This window comes from Onthophagus taurus, chromosome 7, assembly GCF_036711975.1.
Source record: "Onthophagus taurus isolate NC chromosome 7, IU_Otau_3.0, whole genome shotgun sequence".
Lineage (NCBI taxonomy): Eukaryota > Metazoa > Arthropoda > Insecta > Coleoptera > Scarabaeidae > Onthophagus > Onthophagus taurus.
The window spans coordinates 36,720,912-36,738,063 of NC_091972.1; the positions used below are offsets into that span (position 1 = coordinate 36,720,912).

The 17,152-nt window shown below is 33.9% G+C and overlaps 1 long non-coding RNA gene across 1 annotated transcript; it reads left to right on the forward strand.

Annotated features, from left to right (window-relative positions):
- The first annotated feature begins 222 nt into the window (after positions 1-222).
- LOC111424570 (uncharacterized) lies at positions 223-829 on the forward strand. The gene is made up of 2 exons (XR_011640966.1): positions 223-400; positions 454-829. It is a non-coding gene; the product is annotated as an uncharacterized lncRNA (long non-coding RNA).
- The last annotated feature ends 16,323 nt before the right edge of the window (positions 830-17,152 follow it).

Sequence of the window (17,152 nt, forward strand, 5' to 3'; positions counted from 1 at the left end):
TAGTTATCAAATCTTATTTTATATTAAAGATTAAAATTTAAAATGACGTAGTATATTTACGTTTTCTAACAATTGATAACATAAAATAAATATTAATAAAATAGTTTATGAATATCACAATTGTTAAGAAAATTTGTTCTATTATTATGAATATGAGACGTATTATCTTATCATTCATCATAAAATATGGTCTTATTATGCTTAAAATACGTCGAGAATTTCAGAAAGTTGCAGTACATTTTAGTCTATTAAATGTAACAACGCAATACAAAAATGTTTAAATACGTTTTGTGTTTTCTAGTGATTTTTCAAGTTATTAATCAAATACACACTGAATCTGTTCTTGTAAAAGCTTTAAAACCAAGTATTGACACGGATTTGTTATCATCCGCAAGGCAAGGTAACTGTTTTTTAATAGTTTTTATTTACCATTTTATTTTTCTAAATTTTTAGCTGTTAAACGCATTGTTAGATCTATTCCAAATGAAGAATTATCTTGGACTAGCAGTTTAACGGAAGCGGAATATGAAGCAGCCAAACAAGAAAGAACCGGTGGTGTCATCGGTTCGAAAATAGATATCTTCACTTTAATCATTGCAGTTATTGCAAATCTGGTTCAAATAGTTATGAAACTCGTCGCTCAAAATTACTTAGGGTTGCTTTATAATATTGCTGGTATTGTCGAAGCATTCATTCTTTTCTTTTATGGAAATTAAAAAGTGATAAATTGAAATGTTTAAGTTAATATTTGTTTTTGTAATTTTTTATAGTTTTAAGTGTGTTGTTAGATAATTGATGTAAAATAAGTTAATAAATATAAGAAACAATGCTTTTTGTTTAATTTCCTGAAATTACTACAAGTTTTAGAATTTATTTAGAGTTGATTTCGTAGATAAATAAGTGGATTTCCAAGAGTTTATTATATGGTTTCAATTGCTAAGACACCACCATCAATTCGACGATTAGCAATAAGACAATTTCCTGTGTTCTGTTCCAAGTTGGAAATGTTACAGACGAAATTGGACACCAACATCCGCATACATATTGATTTCAGCGTTACCATCCAAGACATCGACACCCCCATAACAACTTGATTGGCCAACTTCTTCCCCACTAGATAATCTGTTAACTAAACTCCACTTTATGGCTACCTAGCCTTCCGAAGGCAGATGCGTCCCTATGCTTTAAGAAGGAGCAAGATTGCCACATGAAAATCAGTACTCAACTAGCAGAAGAGATTTTGACCGCCAATCCACTGAATATCACTAAGAAATCTAAAGACTCCACATTCCCGTAGCTTCTCTTTTTCCTGAAATCATTTCTCATTGCTCAAGAAGCTGCGTGACGACGTTATCTTTTAAAAGAGTTTGTAAAAGATTGAGACAACTAAAAGCATTGGGGTTGTATTAAAATATTCTAATTAAAGCAAAAAAATTAACAGTCTTAGGAACAGGATATTTGTAATTAAAGAATGTTTTGTTAAAGTTTCTGGAAAAGCTGAAGCAAAATATGGCAAAAATAGGAATGGTACTACTAAAGTTGAATACCTAGAATAGAAAACATACCTAGTCCTACTAAGCATCTACTCCTCCAATAATAACCAATGAATTTCTAAAGATCCTGCAGAATCATGTTAGAAGTGTGGAATATTGGGAACCGATCATAATGGGCTGTAATTAGGGAATCGACCATGATGCGTCCCAAGATTATATTGTATGACGTAGATAAGACTACTGACAATTTTAAAACGTTAACGAAAGTTGCTTTATGAAGGAGTTGTTAAAGTTATATAATTCTTATGTAGGAAAAGTGTTATGTATAAAAATAGTTTTTTAGAAATGAAGTTACAAATAATGTTATCTAGGAAACATTATGATGATCATGCATAATTTCCGGATTTCTAATAGGCGTTGAATCTAAATAATTGATGTACTCACTAGGGGTTCAAATTCTGTGTAGTCACATTTCTCTCTTACAAAATCGTGTGACAGCATAAGCGCCGAGACATCCTCAAGACTACAGAAAATAGCTGGAAGAAGTTCTGCCAGAAGCTGTTTTTATAGTCAAAATAGATCCGAATCGGTAAAGAGAAGACAATCCATTCAATATGTCCAGTAAGCCAAGAAGGAGTAGAAGGCGAAAACAAAGCTTACTATGGATGATCGCTCACTATTGAATGGATTTCCGCCTTCAACATAACCTTTATCAGTCACATCCAACGTCTCGTCATCTCGTCTCCTATTGGACAGTCTCCACTATAGAAAAATCAAATCTGTTTATCACACTGGCATAGCAACAAAACTAGTCTGTTTTAATGGTTATCTTGGTAACCATTCGACAAGTTCATGCCAAATCAGGACTCATAATTTCTAGAAGTGTTTTCTAAAGCAATTTTATACGTCTTCCACCATCAAAGGGATACTTCTATTCAGATAAAATCACTTTTTTGTTCTGTTCTAGGTGTGTATATGGCCTTACTAGCTAAAACGATATGTTCAGAAAAAACTCATTTCTAGGGAAGGGAGTCAAAACATATTTCCAAACGGTTGATAATTTCTCTAGATGATCGATACCTTTGCCTTGGTATTGAGGTGGGAAGACAGTCTACCGATCAATTATCAATCAAAAAATTATAACCGCAATCATTGGATGGTCCAAGGAATCAGACGCTATAATCACTTTATTGCTCAAGTATGCATAGCGACATTGCTTGACGAGTGGTCTAAACATCTTTGCCCAAGAATAAAACTGGTCTGAGTCCTAAGAATGAGATCCTTCCGACGCACGTATGACACGAATAGATCCATGGTCTGAAATCTGTTCGAAAAGAGAAGCAGGATCAATAATTCCATCACCGAATACATCTCAAGTAAATCGAAGAAAAGCTACACCGCGATCTCAGTTCATGCAGTAAACTCGAATATGAAGGTACTGAGAAGGTTACGTCAGACGCGCCCTCTCCATCTTGGTGATGGACCAATGTATCAACAAGATGACCTCATTTCTGAAGAGGTACGTCCTGTCGTATAATCCTGAGAAATCAATATCGGTGGCTGCTTTTACCGTGGCATGGAAGTCGGCGGAGTGGATACGTTCCGTGTTCAGGGAGGCGTAGGGAATTATTCCGATGATGCTCAGAATCAACACCATCTAGTATTTGAACTTTGAGGTCACCGCGGAGGTTACCTTTGATCTCCGTTGTTGGCTTGATTTTTGCATCTGGACTATGAAGTACGCCTATGGTATTCTGAGTCTGACAGTATCGTCGTAGTCTAATAACAGAGAGCATGAGTTCTTCTCAGAGAATCTGAGAAGCAGAACCAGGTTGCAAAGGACACTTATTTAGTTAAGTCCTTGGAGACATAAAAGAATCGGTGTTTATTTCGGCATTATTTATGCCTAAAAATAGGATGCTTAAAACAATGCATTGTTACTTCTTCATATTTTTCTGACACATTTCTTCTTTCTGTGTGACTTCGAAATCCTTGTCATTTGCTATCGATCCTGCAGTTTCTTTTTTAGTGAAACTTTTCTCTATTTTATCTGGTGTGTATTTGGTTGAGAATGATATACAGTGTGTTAATTAATTATCGTACCCAACGTCATCATAGCAATTATGCAACCAAATATACAAATCGCGTATTGCAATACCAATACTGTGATATTGGTTGCATACTTGCAATGATGACGTCGGGTACGATAATTAATTAACACAGTGTACATCTCTTGCATGAGTAATTTTATTTTCTTATCGTTCTTAAATAGCTCCAAGTTCACTACGTCACTTATATCAGAATTATATAGTTACTTCTTTTATTCGTTTTCCTCTATGCTATATTTACGAGCCCAATTGTTTCTTGTGTTCTGAAGTATACCTCCTCATTGAATAACTTCCTTTACATGCTTTTTAGCATTACTCTAATAGACTTTTTGTTTGTATCCAAACTACCCCGTGCTTTTACAGATACATATGCTCAGTTAGATGATGTATAACGCCTTCATGCATAATATGTTATTCTTATTATTTTTATATTTTGCCATATTTCCTATTTCAACGTGTTTTCAAGACATTTTTCTTCGAACCGTTTCCCTTTCTTTCTTTTGTATATGAAACTTTTCCTTGTACTCTGAAATATCTTCATATTCCGAGTAATCGGTTATTCCCGAACTAGGTTGTACCGTTATTGTTGTGTGCTCAGTCAGAGTATGATAACTATGCGTGATTTCATAATATTACCATAGTTTATTATGTAAGCTTAATTAGCATTTATGTGTAATTTATATTTCCTTAGATCCTTTATGAATAAAAAAGTTTTAAGGATTTTCAGTAATTCTCCATAATTTCTTAAAGAAACTTTTCTTATTAATTTTAATGCGATTTCCCAGCAATCTCACCTATAACCCATACAAAATTCTTCAAAGTTTCCATACAATTCCAGTTAAGAATCCAGTAATTCTATGAATTTTGTCGATTAACTCAACTTCGTTCTAATATATTCCAATGTATTCCAAAGATTTTATTAACATAAATCAGTAAAACTCTATAAAAACGACCATTTTCAAAACTTCTTTGTTTCTAGTTTTTATGAAAAAGGTTAAAATTTAATAACAGAGCAATTTTAAAGCAATAAACGTCACATCACGTCACGTATACGACTTTTTATCGAGGTGTAGCGGTTAAAGTTGCGTGTTGTAACGAGACGTGAATGTGTTAGAGAGGAATTTTTGGCAACGGAACACTCTCTTTTTGGTGCGAGCGCGATTCAACGGGGGATATTTATGCGCATGTTTCCGGTTGGCGAGAGTGAATTAATGGTATCCGCTATTACCAGCCGGATGGACGACCAACACCGCAAAAAGGCCATGGAACGTACCTCGATCTATTTATAAAACCACATCAATGTCGCTAAGCGTGAATCTTAATACTTACGAGGCGTTTAGTGGTTGTAATTGCTATTTACAACCAGACCTACCGCAGCTTTTTGATTTTCAATTTTATCATGATTCTTTTTTGGATTTAGTAAGATATTTTATTAAGGTTAATGTAATAAGGAAGGGTTTTAAACGTAAATTCGGGTTGGTTGGGAGGAAATATATGACAATGGTTTTCATGGTCCACATATTCAGAACAACTATTACGACTGTTGGACAATTTTCTCATTGTTATGAACAGAACTTTAACGACAATGAGAAAATTATGCTCGTACTAGTCTGTCATCCCTTGTGAGTTATATAACCAGCTTTATTTAAAATATTATGGACGCTTACACCATTATCGTGTAGTAAACTTCTAGAAAAGGGTAGTTAGACTTTCACGTTAATACGTCAATAGAAACTACTTGTTGAGCCAGCAAGTTTCAACAGCAGATAATAATTAAACTTTATAGTTTAGGTACTATATTAAGTAGTCTTTAAAGAGTTTTACTGCAAGTACATAATTAAATTATTTACTAGAATTTTGCTTCTTATTTAAACTTTACTAAAAAAAAATTAGCTCTTACATTTAATCCGATTTCAATTAATCAAGAAGAACATAATCTTATCTGATGAAATGTGTCGATTTTAGGGATTGTATCCGACAAATACATCATCATTACGTAAATCCTCAGCTACATGCTGGTAATTTAATCTGTAATCCCATGGGAATTATTGCTCCAACTACTGTGTTGTCTAAAATAGGTCCAATTGCATTAGATTTGAGTTAATAATTTAAATTTATCAAACCCAAACGATAATAATTACATTTTAAAAAGAAAATACATCAAGATAATCTTTACAAAAATTTTTCATAAAAGTAGCTCATAAATAACGTTCCATTTTGGAATACCACAATAGCTGTCGTAGTGAAAGAATGCGCGTTCAGCGATCTCGCCTCTAGAATATTCCATAGGAGGGTGATACTCCTATTCGGTCCAGTTAAATTGAGTAGTAAAAGATAAGTACCGCATCTGCGGGCCCGTAATTATCAGTAGAATGGACATCAGAGCTCTTGCCGCACTATACGTAATACGATGACTATATATTTGCCGCGTTTGAATTCCGCAAAAGCCCGTATATATCCTTCCGGGACAAAGAACACGTTGATTAAATCTACTTTATTGGTTGAGTTCAAGGAATTCGAACCTGCGTCCGTAAATATCTAATTCGAATCTTTGAAAACCCTTTTACGAATTATTTGTACGAATAGATTTGATTAAGTTTAACTTAAAACAAATTAATTTGATTGCGAAAAGACTCGTAATAAATATAAGAGTGGATATCAATATTTCAATATTGTGTGCATATTTTATGTAATCTCTTTGATCTATACGCTTCAAAAGAGACGTTTAAAGTCCAACGTATTTTGTGAAATGAATAAATCTTGTGTACCGAGCGAAACTCTGGCAGAAAAGCTACCTATGTAGCGTTATTGAATTTTCCATGACCGACCTACACTCATCTACTATCTAGTAGATAACAGCTAAACGAAACAGTTCTCTTCTTTGTCTAGGTAGACGGGAGTAGCACGCATTAACTTTGTAGATATCCATCGAAATTTCTTGCCCCCATTTTGTGTTATTAATCGTAAGTATTTAATGAAGTCGTTTAAAGTTATACACAAGGTCAAGTTAAATTATGCAAAAACCAACTTATAATTACTGGTGTGATGTAGAGAAAGTGTTTTAAGTTTTAGTTGTATAGTCATGGAGCTGGTAGATGTTAGAAATTTTCTATTCACCACAATAGTAGATCTAGACAAAGTTACACCCCCACATTGTTTGTTCTTTGTCTTTTCATTAAATACCGTGAGTATAAATGACACGACCGAAGTGTTGTGCTCAATCATCGATCGTTCTCGGAAATAACATTCTCGGTAAAGTAACAATTACTTCGGCTTAATAATTACTGGGTTAATCTTTCCTGGAAGTTCTATGAACCCGTTCAAATAGTTTAACTTCTGAAACGTACAATTAATTTCACAGAAATTTCATACAAGTTCTTTTCTTTATTTATCGTTGGTTTGAAATCGAATAAGTTGTAGGGTGAATTGAAAGAATTTTTATTTTCTTTAGTTAAAAAAGAGTTTGAGATAAGATGAAGAATTGTGTGATGAAGATAAAAAGCTTTCTTTTACGCATAAAACAGCTAAAGAATCTATCTTAACTTGATTGTTTAAAAATCTTTGTGGTGAACTTGGAGAATGATTCTGATTCAAAATGATTATTGACTCAACTTAAAATCTATTCTGAAAGGTTTTGATAGAAAAAGAGAAAGGCTCACTTGCTCACATGCTCTAGCAAGGTAAACTGGGAGTGGAGCAACACCATCATGGTTTTTGTTATATAAGTCGTCATATGGAATTTCGAAATAAACAAATGCTTATGTGTTAATATTGTCAGAGACGAGTGTAGGGTAAGGATAAAAACTGTTGGAATAAGATTAGATAATGCTTACAGAAGATTAGACACTTCTGGCAGACAAGACACTATTAATGGAACACTCAAATTTTTCTTCTAGAAGAGTAAACACTGCTGGTAGAAGACTACATACTTGCATATATCTAGATACTGGTGAGAAAAGGTTAGGTATTGCTTGCAAAAGACCAGATACTATTTTTAGATGACTAAATACTTACAATGGAAGACTAAGCGCTGTTTGCAGAAGACTTAATGTTGGTGGTAGCAGAAAAGTTGTTACCAATTGGATACTAAAGCTTTCTTAAAGACTAGATTCTTTGATTACATATAGGTTTAATATTTTATCTTACACTTCTTAATGATTGAAGCAGACTACTTACCGATTGTAAATAATATATATTGGTAGTAAAAAATTAGATACTGTTGGTAGAAGACTAGATACTGCTAGCAAATGACTAAATACTATTGGAAAAAGACTAGATACTGCTTACGGAAGATTAGATACTGTAGACAGACAAGATACTATCAAGTGAAAATTAGAGCTTCCTTATACAAGACTAAACGCTGATCGCAAAAACTACACACTTCTAATTAAAAAAACATTACTTATTACGTAGTTACATTAGTATAGTTTATATCAGTACACTTTAATGCCGAGACCTTCCATTGATAATTAAAACAGATAAAACATGTTATCTCCCATTGCCAAAGTTAGTTTACCTATTACTAACTTGTCGATATTAGTAACCAAAGTCGAACAGGGATCTAGAAATATAGCTAGATCAAGACATTTGTGGACAACATAAGCTTAGTTTAGTGAGGTATTTAAGACTTCGGTTTTCTTGAGTTTAGTGTCTATATTATAACTAAAAAAAACAGGACAAAGCTTTTGATTCGCTAAGTGCGTATTCTGTGAAATGCTGTCTAAATTCTCAGCCCTACTTAACACTACACTAGTAGTCTGGATAAGGATCTGGAATAAATCTGGTAACAGCAAATATTGCTGTTAAACTTTCTAAATTTGACAGAATGTTTGCTAAGATAGCTTCAATTTGTAAAAATGTTCCATATGGTTGGGGTACTATAAGTAAACTGTAAAATGGATAGATAACGTTTACGAATATTTTGATACTCAACCCAATGCTATTTAGTCGTTTATAAATAACAGAAACGACCGTTTGAGTTCACAATTCATAATGTTTTCATATTGTGGATAGTAAGACTAAAATGAATACCATATATTGACATATGATAACTAATCCAATTACCAAGAAAAAATGTGAATGAACATATGTCCTATTTCAATTATTTACGAAATTATAATACTTTAAAGTTTTCAACAAAAACAAAGTTATCATTGTAATATGTCAGTTTTGCTGCAAGGTTTAATTATTACATACAAGAAGAAACTCAAAATGTACGCTTATAGCACTGAAGAGTATGCTGATATAATTTTCGTGTATGGGTTTTGCAGTGGAAATGCTCGACAATCAGCACGAAAATATCACGAAAGATTTCCACAGCGTTATTTGCCATATTATTCAGTTTTTAGCGATTCCAGCAAAAGCTATTCGACCGCATGTAGTAGCGGACATATATGAACATATCTGGGCATTACAAAATCCGCATGCGATTAGACGAAGGTAATTTCAACAATATATTTAAAATTGGTGATTAATTAGAAAAAATTAAATTACTTCTTATACTTGCTGTTTAAATATTTATTGATACCGGTTTCGAAGTTTTACTTCATCATCAGTCAAAACGTCAAATCCTAGTAAATGTAGAAGGTCATAGAACCACACACGTTGAAAAATTAAACGTTCATATAACAAAATATCACTACATAAATGTCGAAACAAAATCTTATAGTTAACACATTAAATATTGTCTAAAGACAAAATTAAGAATTTCAACAACGTTTCAGCATCAACGTTTGGGGTGGAATATTTAACAACAATTTACCAGATTTTTTTTGAACAATAAATTTTTTGATTTACTTGAAAATATACCTCTTAATGTAATTCAAAATATGTGGTACCAGCACAATGGTGCCCCACCTCATCGCGGAAGAGTAGTTGTTGAGTGGTTAAACCAATATTTTCCAAACAAGTGGATTGGTAATAATGGTCCATTTGCTTGGCAACCTAGATCCCCCGACCTTAATCCATTGGATTTCTACTTATGGGGTCAAATGTCACAAATTGTGTATCAAGTGGAAATTAACACACGAGAACAGTTGATAACTGTTCTCGTGAATACAGAATACAAATAGCTGCTACTGAAATAAGAAATCAACTAGACATTTTTATTCGGCTGAAGAACTCTTTAATTCTTCGTTGTGAAGAATGTGTTCTAGCAGAAGGAGGCTATTTTGAACAATATTTGTAATATTTATGTGTTTTTAAAAAAATTTTGTAGTAATTTATGATATAAAAATTAAAAACTAAAACTTTAAAGTGTTATAATTTCGTAAATAATTGAAATAGGACATAGGTTCATTAACTTTTTTTTTTGGTAATTGGATTAGCTATCATATGTCAAAGTTTGATGGTGAGCTAATAAATCACCCTGTATATCATATGAGAAGTTCTACTAATATTACGAGTGCAAATAACACGATCAATAACGAAGAGTATTTAAAATCAAAAATAGAACCTCGGAGATCATACCGGCAGAATTACTGTGTAAAATATTGATATTATTTAAATTGAAAAGTCATGTTTATAACTATTGCCTGTAGTTAGATTTTTTCCTAATTTAGAGTGTCCAATCTCTCCATATTATTAATCTTTTTATTAATTTTTGACATAGAATCGTGGTAATTGTGTACCATAATTTTTTAGAATGTATTTATTATGTGGAAAAGGATGTAGAAAATTTTTGCATCGCAAACTGCGTGCAGCATTATATTTATATTTTACAGATTTATTTGCTTCAAATTATGCTTTTGGATATTCAGAAATTTGTTCACGAAAGTGCACTCGACGTAATAAGATAAGCGCACGTCTGTCAAGTTGGCACTATATCTTTCGATTTGAATAAAAAAAAACTATTGCATTAATTGTCGCTTAATTTGTTGTAGTTTTTTCGTAAAGTTTACAAATTTCTAGCTTCCTTTTTTATAAACAATATTTGAAATAATGCATTTTTAAGGTAGTGCTAACTTGACAGTGGGAATCTATGGTACAGAACCTAGATTACAAAAAACTAAGGACGTCATTAATTGTCGCTTAATTTGTGGTAATTTGTCGTAAAGTTTACAAATTTGTCGCGTCTTTTTTATGAATAATTTTTGTGATATTGCACTTTAAAGGCATACTAATGTACTTTAAATTTTCGTCCACGTCATCAAACGTTACTAAGGATTGGTATGACGTCATATTAAAGCCACAATTGATCAATTACAGTATTCCATTTACAGTTACGATAGTAGCGTATTAATGACGTAAGGCTCAATGGTGAAAAACTAACATTACCATACTAAAATCATGAGCAAAACTGTTGTACATCATCAAACGTTACCACGGTTGTATTTCAAACCAGAATTGACGAATTACAGAATTACTATTACAATTACCATAGTAACGTATTGATGACGTATAACAATTCTGCTTATGATTTTAGTATGTTGCATAATATGTGAGGTAGAGCTAACTTGACCCCCGTCTATGACTTAAAATGGAGATATAACAACAAATAACTAATAAGATAAAATGTTATTTTATTAAAAGTAAAATAGACACGATCTTTCGGCAAGTTTTTTATTGCACAATATATATAATTAATGCTGGTATAGTTTCAAAATTAGGCTGAACCTCCTTAACCTCCGCAACATCTTTTAAATCGTCGTAAATAACCCATTTAATGCTATTTCGATATGAAATTGCTATATAATGTCCTACGGCGGTATTACTATTTTGATTGCCCAAATATCCAACGCAACCAACAATGCTAAATTGTTTATCCTGAAATTGTATATATTTAGGAATTTCATTGAGGGTAATTCCAGGTGATGTTGAGGCTGTCTCGAGTGCCAGAATTGGACCTAAAATTTAGAACCTTGGAAAATATGGGTAAATGTAATCGCAACTAAATAAATATAATTGTAAATCTCATCCATAAAATACAGTTTGGTATCAGAGGCAGAGCTTTTGATGTAATCAGGGTTTGCCTCAGGGTACCATCCTCGCTCCATTGCTGTTCATAACATATATTAACGATTTATTTAGCATTAATGATCGATTCGAGGGAACCAAATCTATAGGCTATGCAGATGATACAGTGGTGTTGGTGGAGGAGGATGAATGGGAAAGGGTATACTATAAGGCAAACTTGGTTTTGCAGTGGGTGAAAGGTTGGTTGCCATGTAACTTCGTTATATTAAACACCGAAAAGTCCTGCTGTATAACATTTTCGCCAACAGCTGCAGCTAAGCCACCTGATAACTTACATCTGGAAATACATAACGATCAATGCAGTTTCTATAAAAATGGGGCCAGCTCCAGTGGTGAATCGGAAACAATTCCACATTCTGAAAAGGCTAAATACTTGGGTACAGTGATAGACCAGCATTTAAAATGGAATTATCACGCGGTATACATCTCTAAGAAGCTAAAAACTTTACTGCCTAAATGTTATGCTATTCGTAACATACTCGATAACAAACTAAAAAAGTTGTTTTATGACACTATGGCACTGTCTCAGACTATAGTGCTAACATAAAAATTTTGGAAAACACAAATAAATACGTAATAAAGGTACTACACAATAAACTGCTACCTTTTCCACAAATAGACTGTATAATGACACTGATAGTAGTAGCGTCCAAAAAAGATACATATATTAAGCTTAATTCACTTAATATAACTAATAGCTTGTTCATAAAAAAAGGAATCTTTATGCGGAAATCAATCATGAATATAATACGAGATCACATGCTAACAGATTAAATAAACTGCCAAAAGTGAATACTACCGTATACAGGGTGTCCCGTTAAGCGTACGAAGCGGCTGTATCTCAACAACGGTAAGGCCTAGAGGTTTGGGAAAAATTTGTTATAAGCAAAGTGGGCAAGAGAAATAGCTGGAAATTATTTTGAAGTTCGTAATTCGACCGCTAGGGGGCGTAACTGCCATAGAGAAACATAAAATTCCCGCTATCTCAGAAAGTTAGACGATGAGCTATAACTTTGACAACATCATTTAGTAGCTTGGATAATACCGCATCGCTTTTGTTTTGCAATATTTTTCATATCTGTCATAATAAGGGAGGGGGAGGCCAATGCGTTTTCAAATGTTTACATTTTAATATCTCCTGGACCATTCAACCGATTTGAATATTTTTGGTCTTGTTTGAAAGAGCATTTCATGCTCTTTTAAAAGATATTTTCAGTAAGACCGCTTGGTTTAAAACAAATAAGCTAGAGGGCGTTATCTGCAGCGGTTACATATTTTTGTGATTTTTGAAAAAAAGTTAAATGGAACGGTACTATTTACTTCACAGACCGTTAATCACCATAAAATTTGCTAAATATTAGTGAAAACCGCATCTCGATATCTCCATCCATTCTCGAATTATAAAAGAAAATGTTAAAAATTCGTATATCTTATTCGGATCAAGTTACCTTAGGAAACAAATAAGAGATAACAAAAATTTTATTATCTAGAACCTTCCTTCACACTTTATCCAAGCTTAGAACTGCTTCAAAACTACTTTTGAGGCGTGTTGAAAAGCCAACGGATCAATGAAACATCAACAATGATAATAAAACAAAATAAACCGAAACACTTAGAATAACTTAAATTTTTGGCAAAAATAGCTCACTAATGTTCGAAATGTCTTACATAAACCTCGATGCATTTATTTAATCTAGTTTCGACGAAAAAAAAAAGCGCTGCTAAGTCTCTTCCCTGGACACTTTTTACTGGTATTTAGTGTTTTGTCATATTTTCCCTGTTTATTGGTTTTTCTTGAAAAGTCAGGTCGTTTAGTCTACCCAATAGATAAAGGGGTGAAAGCAATGTGGGTTTTGCTCGAACCAAGAATGCATATTATGCAAGTTTACATCAGCTTGTGGACAGATGCTTCATGCATCCATAGCATTTGTGATAAAAGATTTGGATTTGCCCAAATCATATTTAAAAGTCAATGGTAATAGTTCAGTCTGTTATCATAAGCGGTATCTGTTAAGGCCTGATGTAAAACAACGTGGTGGAGATATTATTCTCTTGAGAACTCTTGTGGACAATTGTTTTCGGAGTTCCCAGATTATGTGGGATCATATTGCGCACCAATATGATTTACGAATTCATAGAGATGTCTGAATGGGCTACACGTTGCCAGTTTTCCGTAATCGCTAAGTCAATCTTAAAAACACTTCTAGAGAAAAATGTCTTTCTTTGTCGTAATTGCATTGCACATTTTTGCCATGCAGTTGGATCATATTCGAAACATTGAAAATAAATCATCATACGCTCTATCATACGCTTCTGCGTTAGTAAATGACATGTTTACAGTTACCATGGTAATGTGATTTGTTTTTCTCGATGAGGTAACTGGATCCGATTGATGGCACTCGAGTTTTTAACATTTTCTTCTACAACTCGAGAACGGGTGGCGATATCGAGATGCGGTTTTCACTAAAATTTTGCAAATTTTAAGGTGACTAAGGGTCTGTGAAGTAAATAGTATCGTTCCATTTAACTTTTCTTCAAAAATCACAAAAATATGTAATCGCTGCAGATAACGTCCTCTAGCTCATTTGTTTTAAAGCAGACGGTCTTACTGAAAATATCTTTAAAAAGAGCATAAAATGCTCTTTCAAACAACACTGAAAACATTCAAATCGGTTGAATGGTTTAGGACAGCAATTCTCAACCGTCGGTCCGGCGGACCGGCACCGGTCCGCAGAGAAATTTAACCGGTCCGTGGACAATTTTTATCCGCCCAAGTTAAAAATTTTTTTTAAGATATTATTATTATTCAAAAATAATATCATTTCATTTTACATAATTTACAATTAGCACAACATTAAACCGTTTGCGATCGGCTCAACGAACAAAACTATAATGCGATGTTCGGGATTGTTCGGGAATGTTCGAACATGTATGGTAAAAGATGGATGTGCTTATGGTTGTAATTTGTTTAAGTATCGGAGTCGTGTAATCAGGGTGTGATGGCATTTATTTGAATACAAGTAAGTTTATTAATAATTTTTATAATTTATACAGGCGTTAGCATAAACACATTTTTTAGCACTTATTTCTTTGACTCTTCTGCTCGTACTTTGAGGTTAAGTGGTTAATAACATGAACCGTAAACGAGGAACGCTATTAAATTTTTTAAATACTAGTTCAGCGTCTCAAGAAAAAGTCACCGAAACAGAACTTGGTTGTCCACCAGAAAAGAAGAGAAAACCTTTTATCAGACACTACAATCAGGAATATTTAAAATATGGTTTTATTCTTTGGCCCAAATTTACGGACGAAGATGTACGTCTGATGTGTATCATTTGTCATGAAGTCTACGTCTGTGAAGTTAGCACCTCATTTTTTTAACACTTCAAATTTCTCTTGAGTTCTCATTGCACCCCATTGAGTTCTATAGTTCTCTACCATTTTTATTAAAAGTTTCGCAAAAATAGGCAAAAACATCGATATCGACTTTTTGGGGTGCTAAGTTCACAAAACGAGATCACAAAATTTGCAATAACTATTAAACGAATGCACGTATCTAAAAACTTTATTAAAATATCTTTTAGAACTCGTGAGGTGCTATTCAGAACTCCTGCCAGAACACCCGGAACTTTTCAAAATTTTCACCCCTCCGGTGTGAACACTTGAAATTGCGCACAGTTTCTTAAATATTAGTTTTACGGCTTCGGGCCTTAATCATTTTCGTTAGAACTCGTGAGGTGCTACCCAGAACTCCTATTTCTTAAATGTTTCGGTTTATTTTCATCTAACATTGACAATCTAAATATTAACATTTAAGAAATACTAGTTCCGAAAATTTTGAAAAGTTCCGGAAGTTCTGATAGGAGTTCTAGGTAGCACTTCACGAGTTCTAACGGAAATGATTAAGGCCCGAAGCCGTAAAACTAATATTTAAGAAACTGTGCACGATTTCAAGTGTTCACATTGAGATTTCGTAAATGTCCCGGAGGGGTGAAAATTTTGAAAAGTTCCGGGAGTTTTGATAGGAGTTCTGGGTAGCACCTCACAAGTTCTAACGGAAATGATTAAGGCCCGAAGCCGTAAAACTAATATTTAAGAAACTGTGTCAATTTCAAATGTTCACATTGAGATTTCGTAAATGTCCCGGAGGGGTGAAAATTTTGAAAAGTTCCGGGAGTTCTGATAGGAGTTCTAGGTAACACCTCACGAGTTCTGACGAAAATGATTAAGGCTCGAAGCCGTAAAACTAATATTTAAGAAACTGTGCGCGATTTCAAGTGTTCACATTGAGATTTCGTAAATGTCCCGGAGGGGTGAAAATTTTGAAAAGTTCCGGGAGTTCTGATAGGAGTTCTAGGTAGCACCTCACGAGTTCTGACGAAAATGATTAAGGCTCGAAGCCGTAAAACTAATATTTAAGAAACTGTGCGCGATTTTAAGTGTTCACATTGAGATTTCGTAAATGTCCCGGAGGGGTGAAAATTTTGAAAAGTTCCGGGAGTTCTGATAGGAGTTCTAGGTAGCACCTCACGAGTTCTAACGAAAATGATTAAGGCTCGAAGCCGTAAAACTAATATTTAAGAAACTGTGCGCGATTTGAAGTGTTCACATTGAGATTTCGTGAATGCCCCGGATGGGTGAAAATTTTGAAAAGTTCCGGGAGTTCTGATAGGAGTTCTAGGTAGAACCTCACGAGTTCTGACGAAAATGATTAAGGCTCGAAGCCGTAAAACTAATATTTAAGAAACTGTGCGCGATTTCAAGTGTTCACATTGAGATTTCGTAAATGTCCCGGAGGGATGACAATTTTGAAAAGTTCCGGGAGTTCTGATAGGAGTTCTGGGTAGCACCTCACGAGTTCTAACGGAAATGATTAAGGCCCGAAGCCGTAAAACTAATATTTAAGAAACTGTGCGCGATTTCAAGTGTTCACATTGAGATTTCGTGAATGCCCCGGATGGGTGAAAATTTTGAAAAGTTCCGGAAGTTCTGATAGGAGTTCAAGGTAGCACCTCACGAGTTCTAACGAAAATGATTAAGGCTCGAAGCCGTAAAACTAATATTTAAGAAACTGTGCGCGATTTCAAGTGTTCACATTGAGATTTCATGAATGTCCCGGAGGGGTGAAAATTTTGAAAAGTTCCGGGAGTTCTGATAGGAGTTCTGGGTAGCACCTCACGAGTTCTAACGGAAATGATTAAGGCTCGAAGCCGTAAAACTAATATTTAAGAAACTGTGCGCGATTTCAAGTGTTCACATTGAGATTTCATGAATGTCCCGGAGGGGTGAAAATTTTGAAAAGTTCCGGGAGTTCTGATAGGAGTTCTGGGTAGCACCTCACGAGTTCTAAAAGATATTTTAATAAAGTTTTTAGATACGTGCATTCGTTTAATAGTTATTGCAAATTTTGTGATCTCGTTTTGTGAACTTAGCACCCCAAAAAGTCGATATCGATGTTTTTGCCTATTTTTGCGGAACTTTTAATAAAAATGGTAGAGAACTATAGAACTCAATGGGGTGCAATGGGAACTCAAGAGAAATTTGAAGTTTTAAAAAAATGAGGTGCTAACTTCACAG